The sequence below is a fragment of the Parambassis ranga genome, chromosome 16 (genome assembly GCF_900634625.1).
Source record: "Parambassis ranga chromosome 16, fParRan2.1, whole genome shotgun sequence".
NCBI lineage: Eukaryota > Metazoa > Chordata > Actinopteri > Ambassidae > Parambassis > Parambassis ranga.
In genome coordinates, this window is record NC_041036.1 from 15,248,270 (window position 1) to 15,268,515 (window position 20,246).

The following is a 20,246-nucleotide window of genomic DNA, read 5'->3' on the forward strand; positions in this document are numbered from 1 at the left end:
CCATGGCCGATATCACAGTCTAGAGTTAAACACGGATGGAATATTTTCTCCATTGTAAGTCTAAGGAGGCAAAGCCAGGAAGAAAAGCAAGACAGAGAGGAGTGCCAACTGAGCTCCAGCCTAATGGGCTTCCAAGACAAAACCACAGCTGGTTTTCAACATTAGTCTCCATGACGACAGAAGAAGCACTAGCTATAGAGCTATTGTAGCAAAAAAAAAAAAAAAAGGGGGGGGGGGATTGGGTGGGTGGACCACAGGGGTTCATTGCTTTGTGCGAAAACCCATCCCCTCTTTATCCACCAGCTCTACTCTGTCTCTCTAATGGCTAATTAAATACCACTTATTACTATTCCACATTATCACAAATCATCAGCTATTACTGGGGCAAATTGTGTTTCATACCATTTTCAGGTGGAGATTTTTTTTCTTTGTACATCTTAGTTCAGCTCTAAAGGCGGTGGGCAAGGGTGTGTTACATTTACAAAGAACTTGAAGAACACATTTTTAACTTTTTCATTGCAGTGTATTAGAATTAGGGTAAAGCGTCAACACCATTGTCAATAATCTTGCTTCTCCAAAGGACTACAAGATGCCTGACTGAGAATCCACAGACCCTGATGCTCAAAATACAAAATCAAAACTATAATCCAACAGCAAAAATGGCATCTGTTACTGTGAGTATGTTCCTTTTTACCGGCTAATTTAGAGTCAGTCAAGGTAGCTGGCCTAGCAAAAGTATAAAACCAGTGGGGACCACCCAGAAATGAGTCTACAAGCAGCTCTTCACCTCTCTCACCTTCTGAACCTCACTTGCAATGCATCCTGGTACATGTGGCATAAAGGTGCTTTGTAGCAGGCATGGAACATAAACATAACCAATGATGAATTTCCTCTGAATCTTCCCAAAAAGTGACAAAACACATCACAATAAGACGAAAAACAGGAGAAGCGTGGAGGCTAACAGAGGCTCTTAGTGCATGACAGATTGAAACATGTCCAAAGGTGGTAATACACACAGAGTATTAAGAGGTGGTTAGACAAGCAGGCACCGGCTTAAGTGTTTAAATGCGTCTGGGTATTCTTGTCTGATAGAAGATGACACTGCTCTAACATTTCTATTAATGCACTGTGACATGGCAGATTAATTAAATGTTTCCATATATACTCAGTCACAAAGGCCTGAAATTAATGCATGCAGATTGGAGCACATTGCTGATCTAAACATTAAGTGCTCAATTACCCATTTAGGAAGAATGAATTGAATGAAGTAAAACAATGAAGGAGAACAAAATCCTGCACTACACACATGTTCAGGCTCACTTGATGTGGAGAGTTTTCTATTTTTATTCTTTGTCAAAGCAGAACATAAGAGAAGCAGAGCGCACTAAGACCTTCTGCAGGCCAAAAAAAAAAAAAGTTTTCATGAGTGATGAATGAGCCAAAAATCTTGTCGATGCCAGATCTGAATCTGGCACAGACTTGCTGGTGACTGGTGCTCAAACAGAATCTCTGTGTTTTCTGCATTATACTGTATCTGTGAGATTTGCTCCACTATCCTCACTTATCCAATCCTAAAGCAGGCCTTGGAGTCCAAGACACTAAGAAAGTTTGTGAAAGCTGAAACAAACTGTGAAGAAAGAGGGAGGACACATGCTGCTTCCATGTACAGCAGTTGTAACATAACTAAACTGCGGTGTGGTGAGAGGACCTGCTAGGATTACAAACATTAAGCCTTAGATCCAGGTGATTTTCCAAGCTTCTGCATCTCTGTTTGTGTGCATGTTTGTGGGTGTCAGTGTTTGATGATGTGACTGACTCTCTCCACATGAGCAGGCTCTGTCAGACTCGACAGTCTATCAGTAGAACACCCCCCCTCCTCCTCCCCTACTATCACTCGTTCTGCCCCACTCTCCTCCTCTGTCTCTCCATCCTTATCAGTGTCCTCCCATCCGTCTCTCGTTCAATTTTTCATTTCAGGTTCAATCTTTTTCACATCCTCTCACTCCTCCTCCGACGACACCTCTTCCTCCCCTTCTGTCTTCCTCTGTCAACCTGTCGTCCCCACCCTCTCTCTCTCCCTCTCTCTCCCCCTCTCTCTCTTTCTTACTCTCTCGTGAAGTCAATATGCCTCTGTGCGTGGTGGCCACCTGTCAATCATGATCTGACAGTCAGCAGAATGTGCATCCATGTGGACTTTGTGCATGTGTGCTGTATTGAGAAGGATTTTCTAGGCACACATAGGAGCATGTGCAGTAAATAAAACATTAGAGAAATCTGATCAGTCGTTATTTGAGAAAAGAAGCAAATGTTCCCGTCAATGACGCTTGACTTTCCTGAGGTGTAAAGCCTCATTTCTTGCTCACATCATCAACATTTACAGCATTCAGGTGACTTTTTATGGTCTTGGCACTCTTATCGACATTGGCTTACTTAACCTTGCCGGAGTCTACTTCTACATTTTAACAGCAGATATTTAAAATATTTGAATCCCTCCATGCCACGCTGTTTTTGGGAACCGGCCGGAAAGTTGAGGCATTTCTGTGTGGAGTTAGCATGTTACTCCACGCCTGCGTGGGTCTCTCCTCTTACTCCGGTTTCCTCCCATATGGTGTGCCTGACAAGGACTCTAAACTAGCAGTAGGTGTGATGTTCGTCTGTGTGACTGTCCAACCCCCGCCTCACTCTGATAGCAGGAATAGAACCCTGTAGCAAAAAGCAGGTTAAGAGAATGGATGGACCGAGTCCCAAAACTGAAACCTGAACTAACAAATACTGTTTGTTGTCATTTCTATTGCTTAAAAATATAACCACACTGATGTTTTCTTGGCGAGGAACAAACAGGGTCTGCAAAGCAGTTCCACCATGCACAGAAATAAGGCCTTTTTCTGTCTCTGGGTGTGTGTGTAGAGTGACTTTACATCATCTGCACTTTCTGATCATTGCTTATGGTAAAACACTTCACTGAAATGTGGTCCTATGCTTTCCTTTGATGAGGTTTGAGCTTCTGCACCCCTTTTCTTTCATTGAGCTCTTCATCTGTTTATTCCAAAACAAACTGCAGCTGCTGCCGGAAGCATAAAAGACATCGCTTTTCTGCGTGCCCATGCTGGGGTATTTCTCAGGAGAGAACAGGAAATGAAAAAGGCATCAGCTGAATCACTATTGTGTTTTATAAATGGGAATGGAAAGTAGCAAAGTTTGTGTTTATTCATATGAAGATGCTGCAGGTTATTACTTTAACTAAAGTGCTGTCCTTTGCCATAAATGACATGCAAACATGCACCAATGACAGCAGCCGTGAATCATACAGCAGGTGGCCTCATGGGTCCCTTTAAAGATCTGATGTCTATGGCAGGTTTATGGATATGTAGGTGTCTTTCTGAAATGTCTTGTATTTATTCGTACTTGGGAATTTACTCAAAGGGGACAAAGCTGTGGGATGTGTATATGAGCACTCATAAAGTCAGCCCACGTCCCAGTGCAACATCCTGGCCATATAAGCAAAAGGCTGCTCTGCTCCGCTCTGCTTTGCTGCTGGAATATGAAATATGCATGGACCATAAAGAGCATATGGACCATCCATCTCAATATCCGCTACACCAAACCATCAAAAAGATCATTAAACCTAACACACACTGGCTGGCTGGCACACACACGTACACACACAAAGTGGCACATAAACATGCACTCCCACGTTGTGCATAATGGCTTATCAGTTTCAGTGCCAACTTTTTGCTGACTGTGCACACGCAATAAGAGGCAAAGCCGTGTGCACGCACACACACACACTCAGACACATACAGACAGACACATCATGCAAAGGAAAGAGCAGAGATTTGGCATTGATATGCTCACAGTTTTCTAGTCTTAATCTAAAGATATTAAAAGCAGCTGTCATACACGTCAACAGTGGAAAATAGTCTTTACAAACATGAGCATATGTCTTTGTTTGCCCTAAAGACACACACACACACACATGCACCTGCATGTGACCCCCCCCCTAAGCTGTCACTGTCTATATTTCCTTTACCACACCTCTGTCAGGCTCTGTCACTATCAGGCTCTCTGGCCCTCCACTGCAGGGAATTAAAGTTTAATATGAGACTCACAGGGAGGGAAGGAACGAGACAGATAGATGGACAGACATTAAGATAGGACAAAAAGAGTAAAGTCAGAGAGACTGTTAACACACAAGAAGAACAAAGAAGAGATGGGTGAAAGGACAAGTAGTGAAGGTGGTAGAAGAGAATCAGAATGACTCAGGAAAAGAGTCAAAATCTCATTCACTTAAATTTTACAACAATGACAACTGATAACACAGACTACCACTGGGTAAGCACCACTATATCTAAATCTATCCATCTGTCCTCTTTCATCCTCTCCCTTCTTCTCCCACATCTCTCTAATCTGCGGCTACAGTATGTGCCAGCAGGAGTCTGACACTAAGTCAGCGTCATATTCCCTCATCCATGCAGACAGGAGATGGAAGCACACGCAAACAGGACAGCTACAACACAGGCTTGGTTTTTATCTAATCTCCTTATCCTTTCAGCTATTCCTTCCTCGTTCCCTCCATCCCACTTCCACTAAAAGTTGTCAGCTCAGGTGAAGCCAACATCATTCTGATAATGGACACTCCTCTCTTATTTCCTCCCACTGCAGGCCAAAGAGCCCTCATTTTACTCGTAAGAATGATATGTGGATAAGAAGTGGACAGTGTGTGTGTGTGTGTGTGTGTGTGTGTGTGTGTGTGTGTGTGTGTGTGTGTGTGTGTGTGTGTGTGTGTGTGTGTGTGTGTGTGTGTGTGTGTGCAGAATCATCAATCAATCATCAATCAAACTTAATTACTGTTCTTTAGAAAGTGGATTATTTTCCCTCCACACAGTAAAAAAGAGAGTTGGTCAGCCAGACAGACTGATCGGCAGGTAGGCTCTGACCTCTCAACTGTTGGTTCAGCTTTTGTCACACAGCAGATTTGCAATAGATCATTTACAAACAAAGCTTGTGGGTCACCACACAGAGAAAAGCTGAAAAAAGATCAGCTCAAAAAGACACCTGAAAAACAAAAACATGTCTCTGCCAACTATTAGTAACATTAATATTATAATTAAAGCAGATATTCAAAAATAAAAGTTATGTTGTCTAGTAAAAGAAAGTCTTGTAACTTGCAGTTAACTTTAAAGATTTACAATTATTTATTCATTGTGCCTCTGTGTGAGGGCCTAGAGTTTGTAAAAAGTTCAAAATGTCAGTTGCCATTAGGTTACAATGATGTCTCCTGTAAAACAAAATGTATCTGCATTCGTTACTGTATAAGAATATAGAGTATTACAGTATATCCTGCATGGATTCTGCACTTAAATGAAGAATGTCCCGAATGCTTTCCCTCACTTCACTACTCATCCAGTGTGCCACATATACTGAACACTGCCCAAAGAGTGAATACAGCAGTAGTCGGTGACTGCCATTGGTGTACTGCTGCCTTCAGGTTTGAGATTTAAAAATATCTCTTTTGAAAACAGATGTGCCACCTGCTCACCTCGGCTGCTGCGCCGCTCTTTTGACAAACCGGCTCCCCGTCTTGTTAACAGCACTTTGATTCAGCCAATTTCAGCAATATGAAAAGATGCTGTTATGTCTTGGAAGGCTGTTGTTGTGCCTTTATGGATAACGGTGTGTATGTGTGTGTGCCGTAGGAGTTGGTACACTTTCACAGATGTGTGTAAGAACACAAACGGGGCACAGCTGACATCACAAGAAAACACATGAGAGGAATGAATCAACACCGTTGTCTGTTTGCCGTTTTTGTCCCCTTTGGCAAGGACTTTCTCCCTCACTTACCATCCTCACTCCCCTTCAAAGACTTTCTTTCTCAGCCTTTGCTGTTCTGTTTGACATCACCTGTTCCTCTCATCTCCTGCACTACTGTCCGCAACTCCCAATCTATTCACTGTAGTGTAAAGTTGTAATCCCTTCGCTCCTTCTCTCCTGTCGTTTACTTCCTTCTCTATCTTAGTAATTATCTCTCCGCCCTGTCCCCTTGTCGCACCCCCGTCATCCATCTATCTGCCTGTATGTAAAATATCTCCATCTGTTTTCACTTTCATACTCCATTTCTCATTCCCTGCCCTTCCTTATCTGCCTGTGCTGACCCCTTCATCTTTCCCTCCTTCACTTCCATCTCCCCTCCTCTCATCAGCGCCCTCCTTCTGCTTCCCTGCCTCCATCTTTCCATCCCTCCTCCCAGTCATGGGCTGATTGAAATTCAAACCCAAGCTTTACCGACGGCTCGTGCGGTCAGTGATTTGCTTGGCACACATTCCTTTCCGGGGCCATGGAGGTTGTGAGCAATCTGGTGTTGGGTGTTAAGAGAGAAAGATAAAGCAACATCAGAGGCCTCTGTGGCTGCCTCGTCCATCCATTAGTTTCCTGTAATGTTTATCATTACCTCTGAGCTAACACCAGCAGCCAGCCAGCAGCCACATTTCTGTCTGAACTCTGAACCGAGTTTGCCCGTCAGAGGCAGTCGACTCACTCAGTATCAACTCCTGTGCAATAAACTTCCATCATGGCAGCCATTGTGTTTCCTCCTGTCTCTACAACCTCCAATTTTCTTTCTGCCAACAGGTCTTTCACAGCTCTCCATACTGACGTCCCATTAGTTCCTCTTCCTTTTTCCAACCTCAAAGGAAGAGTCAGTGAGAGAAAAGAAGGAACAATGAAGGTCGAGCAGACAGATAGGTGTGACGAGTGTGTGGAGTTGGAACTGGCCAATAAGTCAAATCCCTTAAAATTTCACCTTAATAGCATATTCCATTTTTTAGGTTTATAATTTTTGCATGCCAATCCATAAAATATAAAATAATATAATACAATCATTTGGTATCTGTATTTATATAAGATATATTTTATATTTTCTTCCTTAAACAAAGGAGTACATTAAATATTTGTGGGACCTGGATAAAATAATATGTATCGATTTAGTAATCACCCACATAATTGTGCAGATTAGACTGAGAGCTGCTTTAGCACCCACAGTAACAGTTAAAGTAACATTAACATTAACAGTTAAAAAGTGCATGTTTGTGTGCTGGAAGAGAACTGTGTGTAATACGTGTAAACACTGACCACAGGTGTCACAGCTGCTCCTGCAGCCTGACTTTTGCTTTTACATGTAAGCCCACTTGTACGTATGTGTGTGCGAGTCGCTTAGTGTATTCATGTGGATTTGTTTGGCATGTGTGTGAGACTCATCTTGCGCAGGACAGCTGCTTTAAAGATGGCAGTGTGAGCTTTTGTTCTGTCTCTTCAATCAAAGTGCTTCCCAACAGCTCGGCCTGCCAGACAAAACCAAAGTCAGCCAACGCCGGGCTCAAAGCTCAGCTCAATCGGACTGAGGGACGAACAGAGACGGAGAGAAGAGAGAGAGAGTGACCAGGGGGTGAGAGGCCACGAGGTCTGTTTCTGTCTCTGGTGCAATGTGATGAAACCGGCAGGCAGCCAATCAGACATGACGAAGAGCCAACCAGGGAATAACCTGCAGGTCAGCTAACACACAGGCACACACACACACACAGAGTCATCGGCATGTGCTTGTTTGAATCACAGCATTGTTCTGCTGAGGTCTGAGCGGACTTTTCTTGATATCAAGTGTTGCATGTAGAAGGTAATTGGATTGCTTGTAATTGGTTGTGGTCTGCTGGTTTGAATAGCAAATGCTGGCTTTGCATAAACACACAAATTAAATCCTTGTTTAGGCTGTGTGTCTGTGTGTGCACGTAGTGCTCTGCTCATATGTGCTGACTACAAAAACAAACCTTAAGCTCATTTTGTTTGTGGTGCAGGAAGACAGAAGGCAAAGAAGAGGAGGAGGAGGAGGAGTAGTGAGTGAGCTGTGAAGCAGAGGAGTGAGTGATGGAAGGAAGATGTGAGGGTGGTCAGGGAAAGAGAGACAGCAAGAGGCCAGAGAGGTCAGCTAGAAAATGAAGCTGAGGGTGAAGACTGAACTGATTCCAGCACCATAAAACTTGACTAATGCGCATGTGTGTGCATGCGACCTTTAGTCTGAGCCAATGCTCCTTTACAATGGGTCATGCTGGCTGGAAGGAACACTTTGGAGTACAAATACCCAGTGTCGGCCTGCATGCCTCAGCTTTGCCTTTTATTACTCCCCTTGTCTCTAGCCTCTCTTTTTCTTGTTTACGTTTCTCTCCGCTTATATGATTCCTCACCTCCCCTCTCTGTGCATGACAGCAGTGATGTCATCTTCATGCTTGTGCAACTGCGCATATATGATCTCATTTATATGTCTCAGTGCTCCCTCGCCCTATCCATTACAGAGGGTTAAATGTGCCACTTAATGTCCCTGCAGCATGTATGTTTTTTTTGGATGTGCTGGCAGTGAGAGCGTCTCATCTTTACATAACCACTGTGCAAGGAGCAAAGTGGGACAGCTAGAGAGACAGCAAAACATTAGTATGTGTGTTTTATGTGTGCGAGTGTGTGTGTGTGTGTGTGAGTCAGGGGTCAGAAAGACTGGGAGATGTTTCAGGAAGAGAAATGCTGAAGAAATGAAGGGAGACAGGCAGGCAGGCAGGCAGTCTGGACTGAGAGACAACATGAAAGGAAGGACGGTTTTGGTTCCTCGCATTCGTAGCTTGTGTATGTGGAGTAAATATAAAGATCCACCATGGTAAAGGTTCTCATGAGGATGAAGCTTTTGCAGCATGTCTTTAATATAAACAAAAGGTGACTTGACTGAGCAAAGACTTCCTGCTTGGAACAGGGAGTCAGCAGAGAGTAGCAGGTTTTTGGGGTAATGATGGTGGATAAATAGTGATACAGTTGAGAGAGGAGGCAGGGAGTTTATAGTACAGAATTAATTACTGGAATGGCCCCTTAGTTCTAAAGATGCTTTACAGAGTGCTAAACTATTCAGTGTCACTTAACTGCTACTAGCTGAAGCCCCTTTCACACACAGGGCAGGACTGTTGCGCCTTTTACGCGCCTCACTACTCAGTGAGTACAGTATGGAACAATTGTTGTGAAACCAGCAGCAGAGGATGTCGCAGCGCAGAATCAAATGCTGTTTGTGTGGGCCAACATGTTGGACCATAGCAAGACCCAGATGTGACAGCACACCTCTGATAAACAACATTGGCACGCCCTGTGAAATGCACACTGTGACGGCATCATGTCGGCTTCACCGGCGGTGTAAACAGGTGGTCCTCTAGCTGCGGTATAGCACAATATGTGTGTGTGAAAGGGGCTTGAGAAGGCCTACAGGATTAGCACAGGTTTAAAAAGAAGTTTTCAAAGCATTTAAATGCTTTGCTGTTAACTGTAACATGGCTGTAGCTCAGCTGAGAGAGGACTTAGAAGCCCCACATGCTTCGCATCTGTGTAGCATAAACACATGGATGTATGTAGTCTCTCTTTGTTTCAATGAAGAGTCAAAGATATCAAATAGATGTCTCTTTTAAGGAGTAGAATTTAGACCTAATTATCTACAAATATCGCCTTGCCTTGCTTCGTCTGCTGATTTGAGTGGCCTCTAACATATTGATTGAGACAAAGAAGAAATCGTTTTCTACTTGATTCGCAATTCATGTAACCTTCGCCTGAGGTCCACCAAGACTTATTTAGAGAGGTAAAATAAGACAAAAATAAACCACAAACATCAGGCTGAGTTTTTCCTTTGTTTTTTCCCCTCTTATTTCCTCTCATCTGAATGTATACTCTAAATCTCATTGTTTGAAGAGCTCTCCAGCTTGTTGCTAGTGTGCTGTGTAACAGCTATTAGCTTCCCATTCACACTGACTGATTACCTTCACTGTCTCAATTAGATGTCTCTGAGGTTTTCTGTACTGTTTGTAATTAAATGGAATTAATGAGCCTGAGAAGTATGGCAGGAAGTACTTCAACATGTCTTCCACCATGCACATTAAAAAAGAATTAACAATGAAGAAATGAAAAACAATTTTATATAAAAAGAATGTCAGTCCAGCTACAGTCTGATGACCAACATAACAGTGACAGCTAAGAACAGGGATCATTAGTCTGTGTTTATTTCGGCATTAACACTGCCCCGCTTCCATTTCACAGTGCAGGGATGAGGATGCAGAGGGCCAACGGCTGTCATACTTTACCCATTTAAAGTGCATTCTGGGAAGTGGCTTCTGCCGTGTGATATTAAAAACTGCAATGTTGTGTTTTGTGGTCTAATTAACCTTCAAAAAACGATGCATGACTCTCGCCCTTTGGATTATGGGTTTCACAACACACAGTATTGAATAGTCATGATATAATGTATGTGTTTGAGTCTTGTGTTTTCTATAAACCACAGCAGCAGCCATCCAGCCTAACGCCCACAGCCTGACAATACTTGCGGGCTCCTGCAGCTATGTGTCATTTTAAAATATCCCACAGCAGGTCACTCGGTTCTCCACCATATTTAAAGAATTTATTAGGATCATTATTCAGGAAGTCACAGTTAGAACTGATGAACAAGGATTACACTTTCTGCCATTGTGTGACAGGGAGTGGCAGTCATTAGCAGGAGGAGATATTAATAGACAGGCTATTAGCTTAGGTCCAAGCTTTGCGTCAGACTCTGTTACACTGACTCTACATTGTCTTTCTCCTCCAACACAACTCTGCCGTCCTCCTTTGCCCAGCTCCTGCGTATGCACTCTGATTTCCTACCTTGACTCATTTACGCCTCCACTCTCCTCCCTCTCTCTCTTGTCTGTCCATGCACTGGCTCTCTCTGTCACTTTACTCGCACACAGACCCCCCGAGCTACAGGCCAAAACCACTTCCCCCACGGCGTTGTCTATCTAATCCTGTTTTCCATCATTCCGTGCTCTCCTCTCTTTTCTCACACTCACATCAACCTTTCTCACCATAAATCCTCAAACCGTTGGGTCACCACGCATCATTTAATAACACACTCTCACCCCACTCCAACCCATCATTTCTTATCTCTCTCATTCACTTTAGCCATGGCCACACTAATGCAGACATATTGGAAAGCATCACACCAACATTTTCCTAGAATTTTGTAATGCAGCAGAAAATGGCTAAATTTCTTCCTTCTATTATTGTTGGCAGTCACATAATTTAACCCAGAAACCCAGAAACCCCAGAAATTTCCCATTTTTTTGTGAACCAATAGAATCAATTTCAAACTAATGGATATCATTTGTTGTTTTCTTGAGCGAAATAGAGATTTTAATGTACATGTTGGTTTTCATAGTGACACAGTAACAAATTGTGACAGCCAGCACAACAACCTACAACCTTATCCTGTCTTTATATATAACATATACATAACATATTGTGTTTTAATACATATCCCAACTGTGAGTGGAACCAACTTTGGAAGACGATGTTTACTTCACTCACACAGTTGAATAACCACAAAAAAATTAAAAAGCCTTTACGTGAACATGGCCTTGCTCTCGTTCTTTGTGTCCTCCTTATTCCTCATTACCAACCTCTCTGTCCATTCCTCCATCTTTAACAAATTCCCTTATTTCTTCCCAATCAGCTTATCTCCCCTCTTATCTCTCCTCCATTGTGTGACCCCCCCTAGTCCTCCTCAAGGGAAGCTGAGGCTGAGCGAGGAGAGGAAGAAAGGCAGAGAGCGGCAGAGGGTAAAGTTTCGATTTAACAGCAGACAAATAGTCTGACTTCACGTATGTAGCCTCTGTAAATGGGTTTTCGATCTCTGATTCTCAACAGATCCTCATAAATGATTACATAAAGACGTGTGTGTGTGTGTGTGTGTGTGTGTGTGAGCGAGAGAGGACAGAAAAAAGACGGGAAAGACTTAAACTAACACCTACGTAAAAATTCACCTCAGAGTTTCCCGGTGGTTCCTAGTCTGGTCAGTGACTCAGTGAACAAGAAGTTGCACTGACTCCTACACTTAACAACACACAAACAAATCCACATTTAAACACAGATGTACATGTTTGTCTGTCACCCACACTGAATATGGTTGGAGGTGTGACCCTGGAACTGGTGTCCATCTGTTCATTTATTTCTTGGATGTTTTGGGAAAAGATCTCAGAGTGGGTTTGTGGCATTTTTTTAAATGAATCCCAGACACCAGTGATGTGATTTAGATGAACCTGTGAAAAGATGTGTCTCATTAATCAAACCTACACAGAGAACTGTGTGTTAATGACTGCATAAGAGGGACACAGAGCATTGTGTTTGTCTCATATTAAAAGTGTAGAACGACAACAAGCCCAAACATACAGTGTCCCCATCAAAACTATTCAGTATTGGACAAGGATTCTGGATCAGGTTCTTTCACAATGTTAAACAAAAACAAAAAGCAGCCGAATATAGAAATGTTACAGTAAATGCACTTTTTACGTAAATACTAGTCATTTTAATCTCCCTATACAGGCTGAGCACCCAGAGGAACCCAGGCTGAAAATGAGAGAATGTCTTGTTCCATACCCGAAAAAGAGAAAACTGACAATCACAGCTTCTTTTGGGAGAAAATTTCAAAATCATGTTGCAATATTACCACAAACAATATGTGACTAGGTTAAAAGAAACTACCCAAGCCACTAAGTTATCAAGCAAAACGTCTGAAATTCAAAGATTTACACTCTCATGCTGTATATGATTTGGATTTTTATTTATTAATGTATTTATTTATTTATTAGATCTTTGATTAAATTAAACCTAACGTTGTCTCGTTAGCTTTTATATATGGGTTTTTTCAATGTCCTTTAGATATGAAAAAAGTCCAACATAGAAAAACAGATATTTTGGATTTATAGTGAAATATGGTGAGTTCCTATTAGAAGTCACAGTTACAGAAAAGTGTGCACAACTCTATCTACAGTTTCATTGATTCATTGGTCTATGAATCAGCAGATTTACAGCCATTTGCAGAGTTTTAGGCCAGTGAAGCAAATGAAAGAGCTCACCCTCCTCTCTTAATAAGCCTGATATGTACTTTTTGTTTATTCCGTCTCGGGCCAAATTGCCTCTAGGTGTGGCTTGTTCAAAAAGTAATTCTCTTGCACCATATTTAATTGTTTTATTGTGTCATTACTTCATGTTCCCGGAGCATTAACGCACCGCGCATTCTACTGTGCCTATTAAACTGTAATGGCCCTACAAAGCAATATACATTGTGATCACATTCACACACACACAGTATCAAAGGTACACACACTATTAAGCGCCAATGGTGCCAGAGTGATATGAGGCAATATTGCAGGCGAGCAATCTGATGAAGTGTGCAGAAACACTCATTAGCTGAGTCGTCGTCCCTGTTCAGTTTGCCACACACTCAACATCTTAACGAAGACGATGTGTTGCTTACACACTGCAGCCATTTATAATCGCAAGAACATTATCGGAAAATAACACACAAACACACACTTACGCCGTCACTCATTCACACACCATCAAAGCACACACGGTTTTGCACAACTTGTGAGACAACCTCCGGAGAAAGTCTTGAGAATATGTGCATACATTACGGCAGGTGTAAGTGCAAGTTGCAAGTAGCGAAAGTCTTAAATGTTTGTGAGAGTGTGAGAGGAAGTAATAAGATGAGTGGGGTGCGTTTGTCTGGTGAGAGAGGGATGATGGATTGTTGAGGAGAGGCAGGTGAAGCTGAATATCTCCCTACAGCGCCGGTCATAAAGCGAGAGAGCAGCCTCCTCTCCAACAACACAATGAGATCAAATAACCTCCAGTGCCTCTAAGCATAGGCACATACACACACATACACTCAGAGGTGAAAGCAACATCGGTGGCTGGCACTGATATTCAGGTTTCGCTGTGTTTTGAAACATCCATCATATTCTTGAGCAGAAAGAGAGGCAATGAAAGTGTAAAGGCGAGCACTCTTTGACACACCCATCCCCCCCTCTATCAGTAGCAAAAACATATATGCCTACACACACGGCAGGAGGGGTGCACACACAGATAAATACACAGCAGTACGTGAAGTATGCAGGTGAGAGGAGGTGAAGTGTGATGAACAAGGATGAGAAGAGCAGAAGAACAAATCTTAGTGGGAAGAAGAGGAAGAGAAACAAAGTGCCCAAGTGGAAGGAGGGTCAGTGATGGGAGCAACTCTTTCAGGCTCAGAGGGGGGATTAGGACACAAGCAGTGTGTGTGTGTGTGTGTGTTGGAGAGAGAGAGAAAAAAGGAATGGCATCAATCTTGCAGAAACTGATCGTTACTTTTTTTCATAACAATAAACCTGTGAGCAAGGCATTTTACAACCAGCATCTGTCACAAAGCCTTGACACCACCACAGTCCTTCTCCCTTTCTGTCCCTAACAGTCATTAACAGGCCTCTCTGACTTCTTGCTTCGGTGTGTTATTGTGTGTGTGCACTAGTTTGTGTGTGTCTGTCCACATGTGAGACTCCCCATTGCTATACAATGTGTGAGGAATTTCATGCTATAATCGGCTGGGGACCGGAACACATGGCAAACAAAGCGATTCACATAAAATCACACCATTATTTCTACACACAGCTTAACGTTATATATCACACACACAGACATCTCCTGGCCAGGCTTTGAGATCCTGCACTCTGCCCTCTTCTGCAGATGGCCAATTACATCATCAGATGTGGTCCGTTACACTGCGGCCACACACAAAACTGTGCATGTTGGAGCGCTCCCTGTATTGAAAATTCACACACAATCACAGTATGGCCGATCATGAAAACCATGGTACTAGGAGCTAATTTGGGATTAGGGTAGTGTGTGTGTGATGCGCAAAACAGTTAAAAACATGCTCACATTGATATGGAAATGAAGCCAATCTAACACTGGCACAAATAGCTAAAAACACCACTTACTTAAATGGCTAAAAAAACTATTTGTATATACACACATATACACGCACACAGAGATATGCATATGAATGGCATGCAAGGGATCTGTCCCATTGCTTGGTTGTGCCTATCAAAGGCTCGTCTCTCCCAGAGACCAGTCGAGGCCCAGCATTACACACTTAGCATTAGAATACATCAATGGCACAGGAATGGAGGCACGCAGGCTTTCATACTCAGAAAACCCACCTTCAGCCTCTATCTTTCTCCTTTCACTCCCTCTTTGGTCCATCCCAGCCCTCCTCCCCCACTGTTAGCCCTCTCCTATTATCTCCCACTCCTCTTACCCCCCCCAACCCTCTCCTTCTCCATCTCCCTCTTCGTCTTAAGACTCCACTCTCCCTCCCCTCCACAAGGAAGCCTCTTTAACCGTGACCAGAACTCAGAGCTGCATGGACCGTGACCACATAGCCATACAACACCAGATAGACCGTGTGTGTGTGTATGTGACTGACATAAAATAGTCATAGTTAGGCCTGCCACTGCTCAGTCACCCTCGGTGTGGTGAGAGTCTAAACAGGCTGCTTCAGATCCCGTTTATCTGTGTGAGATTCACTGTCTGGCCATCAGCATTCACCCCAACACTTCACTGACTAACTGACAAACTCCACTTAATGAAATCAAACTTGGCCCATCAAACATGTGCATGTATTTGTGTGTGTGTGTGTGTGTGTCCCATCACTTGTCTGTCGATACCCAGAGACAGCCTTCAGCCAGAGAACAGCAAAGAGGGAGGCAAGAAAAAAAAACAAGCCAGCTCTCCTTTTCTCTCTAATTACAAATGACAAACCTGCTACCAGGAGTCGGTCTAGCACCTGACGACGCATGATAACCTCTCAGCTCTCTGCCGATACTCAGTGACAGACTGGAGGCTTTCTGTGTGTGTGTGTGTGTGTTTCTCTGGGAAAGTGTTGACTGACAGATTAAAACAAGAACAGCAAATCAAACAGTGTCCTGCCCTACGGCTCTGATTTCCAATGACAAAGCAAGAAATTTATGGCCAATACCTCACCTGTCTTCCCCATCTTCCTCTCTTCATTGTCCTCTTAGTCTCTCATCCTTCACTTTGCATTCATCGATTTTCTCCCTTCTTCCTTTCTTCCCTCCCTCGTTCTCGTTCCGTTCCTTCTGCATCATTTAGAAACTGGCCCTACTTCTTGAGATCATCCATTTCCTCCCTGTTGCGTAATAATCGGGTTAACACTACATTGTGGTTTGTACTATTATTGACTATTATCTCTAATGTCATTATAATGATTTAAAAGGCCATATACTGTGCGTGTTATCTGATATAACACCCTCACAACAAAGGAAGGCTGAAATCTTGTTCTCTCACCATGCCCCCTCTGCTTTTTCACACCCTGCTTAACTCTGCTGTTTTAGTCATTTTTATGCTGCTGCAGTTCAACTGAGTGATTATGCACAAAGTTTGAAGTAGTTTTTTTCTGTTTTGGGTAAGCCTGAGAGTCCACAGTGGTGATGGCTGCGATCCAGAAACATGGATTTGATCTCATCCTACAGTATCCTAAGACTACTACCTCTTCCTCAGGATGAAGAAAGAGCTAAGCAGTTGCCATTTCACCAGTCATGATGATACAATCACTGCAGTGGAGAACCTTCTGGTGGTCCAAGAACCAAGAACTTCAATAATACAGGAATCCTTATGCTACACAACTGCTGGAACAAAATGTGAAACATAGAGAGGGCAGAGAGATAGAGTGAGCCAGGCAGACATTGAGAGACTCATACACTGGGCTGAATGCAGTGCAGACATGGGTTCACGCTACAGGAGTGAGCTTACACTTCTTCCCATTCACAGTTAGCATTGAAGTTAGCATTGACACCCCGCTGAATAGCCTTGTGAAGGCGCAGGGCAATGCTAACCGGGAGGCACTATCGCTAGCCGCCTTGCTCCTTGGCGGAATAGCTGGGGACAGCATTGATATGGTAATGTCAGGGACGTTTCAGGGCCAAAGCTTGGGACCGTGGGCGCACTGTGATCCTCCAAGCCCAAAAAGGACAGATCTCCAGGGCATTGTGATTTCCCCAGTCAAGGCCCTGAGTGATCAGGATAAGCCCGACCATGCTGCTTTAGTGCTGTCACTCAGCTGCTATTGTGGTCATGTGAACAGCCATTTTCATCACAATTGACCTCGGTTTTGGCAGTACTGTTCTGCGGGCCCTTCTTTTCTCTATTCTTCGGTGCCCTCCCCTTCTTCCCCTTCACCCTCCATCAATGATTTTTTTTCTCTGTCTGGTCTTTCGAGTTGTGTGCTCTCTGTCTGTTTTTTAAGCAGCAACAGAAGCAATAGATATGGCTGATGCAAAGTTAAACTGGTTTCTTGGCTATCCTCCCCCATCCCAGCAGTGCTATCTTAAAGAGGAGGGTGTCACGGAGACTTTGATTATCTGTACTGATACTGTAGAAAATTGTAACGCGTGATGCAACACATATGCTGGGATTCGCTGTTAAGGGGGAAAAAAAACACTGTGTGTGTAGTGCAAGCAACAATTTACAACACACATGGTGTGGATGGGTGGCATCATCTTATTTTATTCAATCACATTTTAGCAAACAGGACTGCTTGGTGTGTGTGTTTTTCTATACGTTTGTGTGTGTGTTTGTGGAGGAGTGTGTTCTGTCTTTGCTCCATTTTATTGGATCAGGGCTGGAAGAAAATAACAATGTTCTCCCTTGAGGAATCTGTGGGAGGTAATGACAGAGATTGTCCCTGTGAAACGAGTTTTCCCCACACGTGTGTTACTGAAATATTGTGTGTGTGTGTTCATGTGGAGCTGAGAAAACAGAGGAGAGGAACGGACAGAGAGGTAGATGAAGAGGAAAGTGAGAAGTATGCATATGTATGGTCTGATACATGTGGGTGTGTGGGTGGCATGTTTGTAGGCTGTGGGGCATTCACAGGCTCTTTTTTCTCTTGTCTGCATCCCTACACACGGACACACACACACACACAGACACACACATGCAATGGGAGGAGAGTTTGCCTGGCTGCGAAGAACTCTGCTCCATCAACACAACACATCCTATTTCGCAACATCTCCTCCCACATCTCCCTCTCCCCCTCCACCACCTTTATTTCTCTCTCTCCCGGGAAGTGACACAGAATTCTTTTTAACTGCAGTACATTCATTACAACAACCCTGCAACCCCCACATCCTCCTTACACACACCCCACCCCCACCACACCCACTCCAATTCACTACTCTCTTTCCTCCCCTTCCTATCATACAGGCGGAATAAAAACCATGTATGTACCCACCTCCAGCAGCCGTCCTGGACTTTCATTAAAAAAACAAGACAGCCAGACTTGGCTTAGAGAGAGAGAGATAGTAAGCACTCATTCATATGCAGTCTTACTACAGCAGTGTTAGCACATTCCTGCACCACCAAAGCGTAGGAGCAAAGAGTAGAGCCTACAGACAGCGTGGGCGTTAGCGCCGAGGCCGGGCCAGCATCACTAGCTTTCAGCCATCCTCATTCCACCTCCATCCAACACGGTGCCTCTTTACACAGCCGTCCCTCATGTGAACATTAAAATATTAACACACTAAAGGTCAAAAACCTGAGGGTATATTTATAAAATCCTGCACACACACACGCCTCACGGATGAACGGACAATGTATACAGTGAGTCAATAGCATTTTGTCAATTTCAATTGTAAGGCAACGTTACAAATCAATGACTGCATTTGTATGGTTGGTGCCCCATCAGAGTTTGTTAGGTATTTAATTCAGGTTCCAAAACAGACTTAGTTAAAGGATCGATACATGCAGGTAACAAACAAGGCTCCTGCACATGCAGATGAGTCCTGGGAAAAGGATAAAACATTTTTACCAGATGAGACTGGATGACCAACAGGAAATCGCAATGTAAGGAGGCAAATTCTGATTCTCATTATCTGTAAATCTCTCAATAATTCATGTGTTCCCATCACAATTTCCCAGCGGCCAAGGTGATGCCTTGAAATAGACTTGTGTCTTTCCAGGTAGAAAATCCAATAATAAATCCATTTTAAATTATTGAAAACGGAGAAACATGAGCGACTTCTTGTTGACTGAATGATGAATTAATTCATCTTTTTTTTATGCTGTGTACAGCATCACTTGCTTTAGAGCAAGTCTGCTCAAAACAGGATTGAGTTGAGATCGAGACCTGTTTTTATACAGGAATAAAATGTACGAAACAAAAATGTCTGAATTGTTTCTTTTTGGCCTTCAGCCGTCCATCATGATTAATTTTTGGCTCATCATAGAAAGACTTTGGGCGCCTTTGAAAACAACTTTGCCAAAATAGGAACGTCTACCTGGTCTCCTTTGCTCACCTTAGAGCTACAATTAATGAATATTATCCTTATCTATTGAGTCCAAATATCGCACAGCTAAAACCCAACCGAAAGGCTCAGCATGTTCTCACATGAGAGGAGCTTGAACCATGGAATGCTTGGCCAAAACTGATCAGAATTAGCACTGATTAATTACTGTAAAGTGCAGAGCTCCAGCATTATTTGGCATTCTGCACTACTGCATACACTGGCCAAGACGTAAAAATAAGAACAGAAATCGTTCATAAAGAAGCAGCAAGAATTCTGCAGAAAACACACATATGTGAACACACACTGAGAGCTCATTGTCTGCTCTAAAGAGAGACTTGAGAGTAGTACGATGATGCAGAGGAGGACAATGAGGAGGAGAAGAGGAAGTGATGCCAAGTAGCCGAGCCAACAGGAGAGACAGAGAAGCAGAGGGAGGAAGGGGAGGGCAGAGCAGTAGATACAAGGCGAGAGAGAGAGAGAGAGAGAGAGCGAGAGAGAGAACAGGCTGAAACATCCAGGAGAAGAGTGCAGTGTCTGTAGGACGCCATCGATCCAACACTGGCAGAAATAGACAGCCGCATCAGAAGCAACAGAGGCTCTGTGAGACACACTGACACACAGCAGTGCTGTTGACCCTGCACACAGCAAGGGCTATTCATACATCAACACACACCTTTTACGCACAAGAAATTGTGTGCACGCTAGCATAGACACTTATGAAGTTTCATTACATTTTACCACATTGTTCAGCTACATGCAAATAAACATAATACACATCCTTGCTTATCCCAAGAGCGATTCAGCTGAAGAACTAAAAAGTTGTGAGATGATTTATGCATTTGCACAGACAACAGAAAAAAAGATGAAGCGTATCATCTTGCCAGTAATTCATATGCCCTGCCTAGATGTGAGGCAGGCATCGAAGCAGGTTTGATTTTCTCAGCACAGATTCAAACAAAATCTGAAACAAACTGTAAACACAAAGATGTCCTGACACATACACAGGTTATAAAATGAGGGCAA

General features: G+C 43.3%; 1 protein-coding gene across 2 annotated transcripts in view; it reads right to left on the reverse strand.

The window, feature by feature from the left end:
- The window catches only part of efna3b (ephrin-A3b), a 45,909-nt gene that overhangs the window by 15,818 nt on the left and 9,845 nt on the right, over positions 1-20,246 (reverse strand). The window contains exon 1 of one of the 2 annotated variants that reach the window (XM_028425833.1): positions 15,901-15,946. The exons of the other annotated variant lie outside the window; for it this stretch is intronic. The gene's annotated coding sequence lies outside the window, so the exon portion shown is untranslated. Of the gene's footprint in view, positions 1-15,900; positions 15,947-20,246 lie in introns of those variants that run through there. 2 annotated transcript variants of the gene reach the window in all.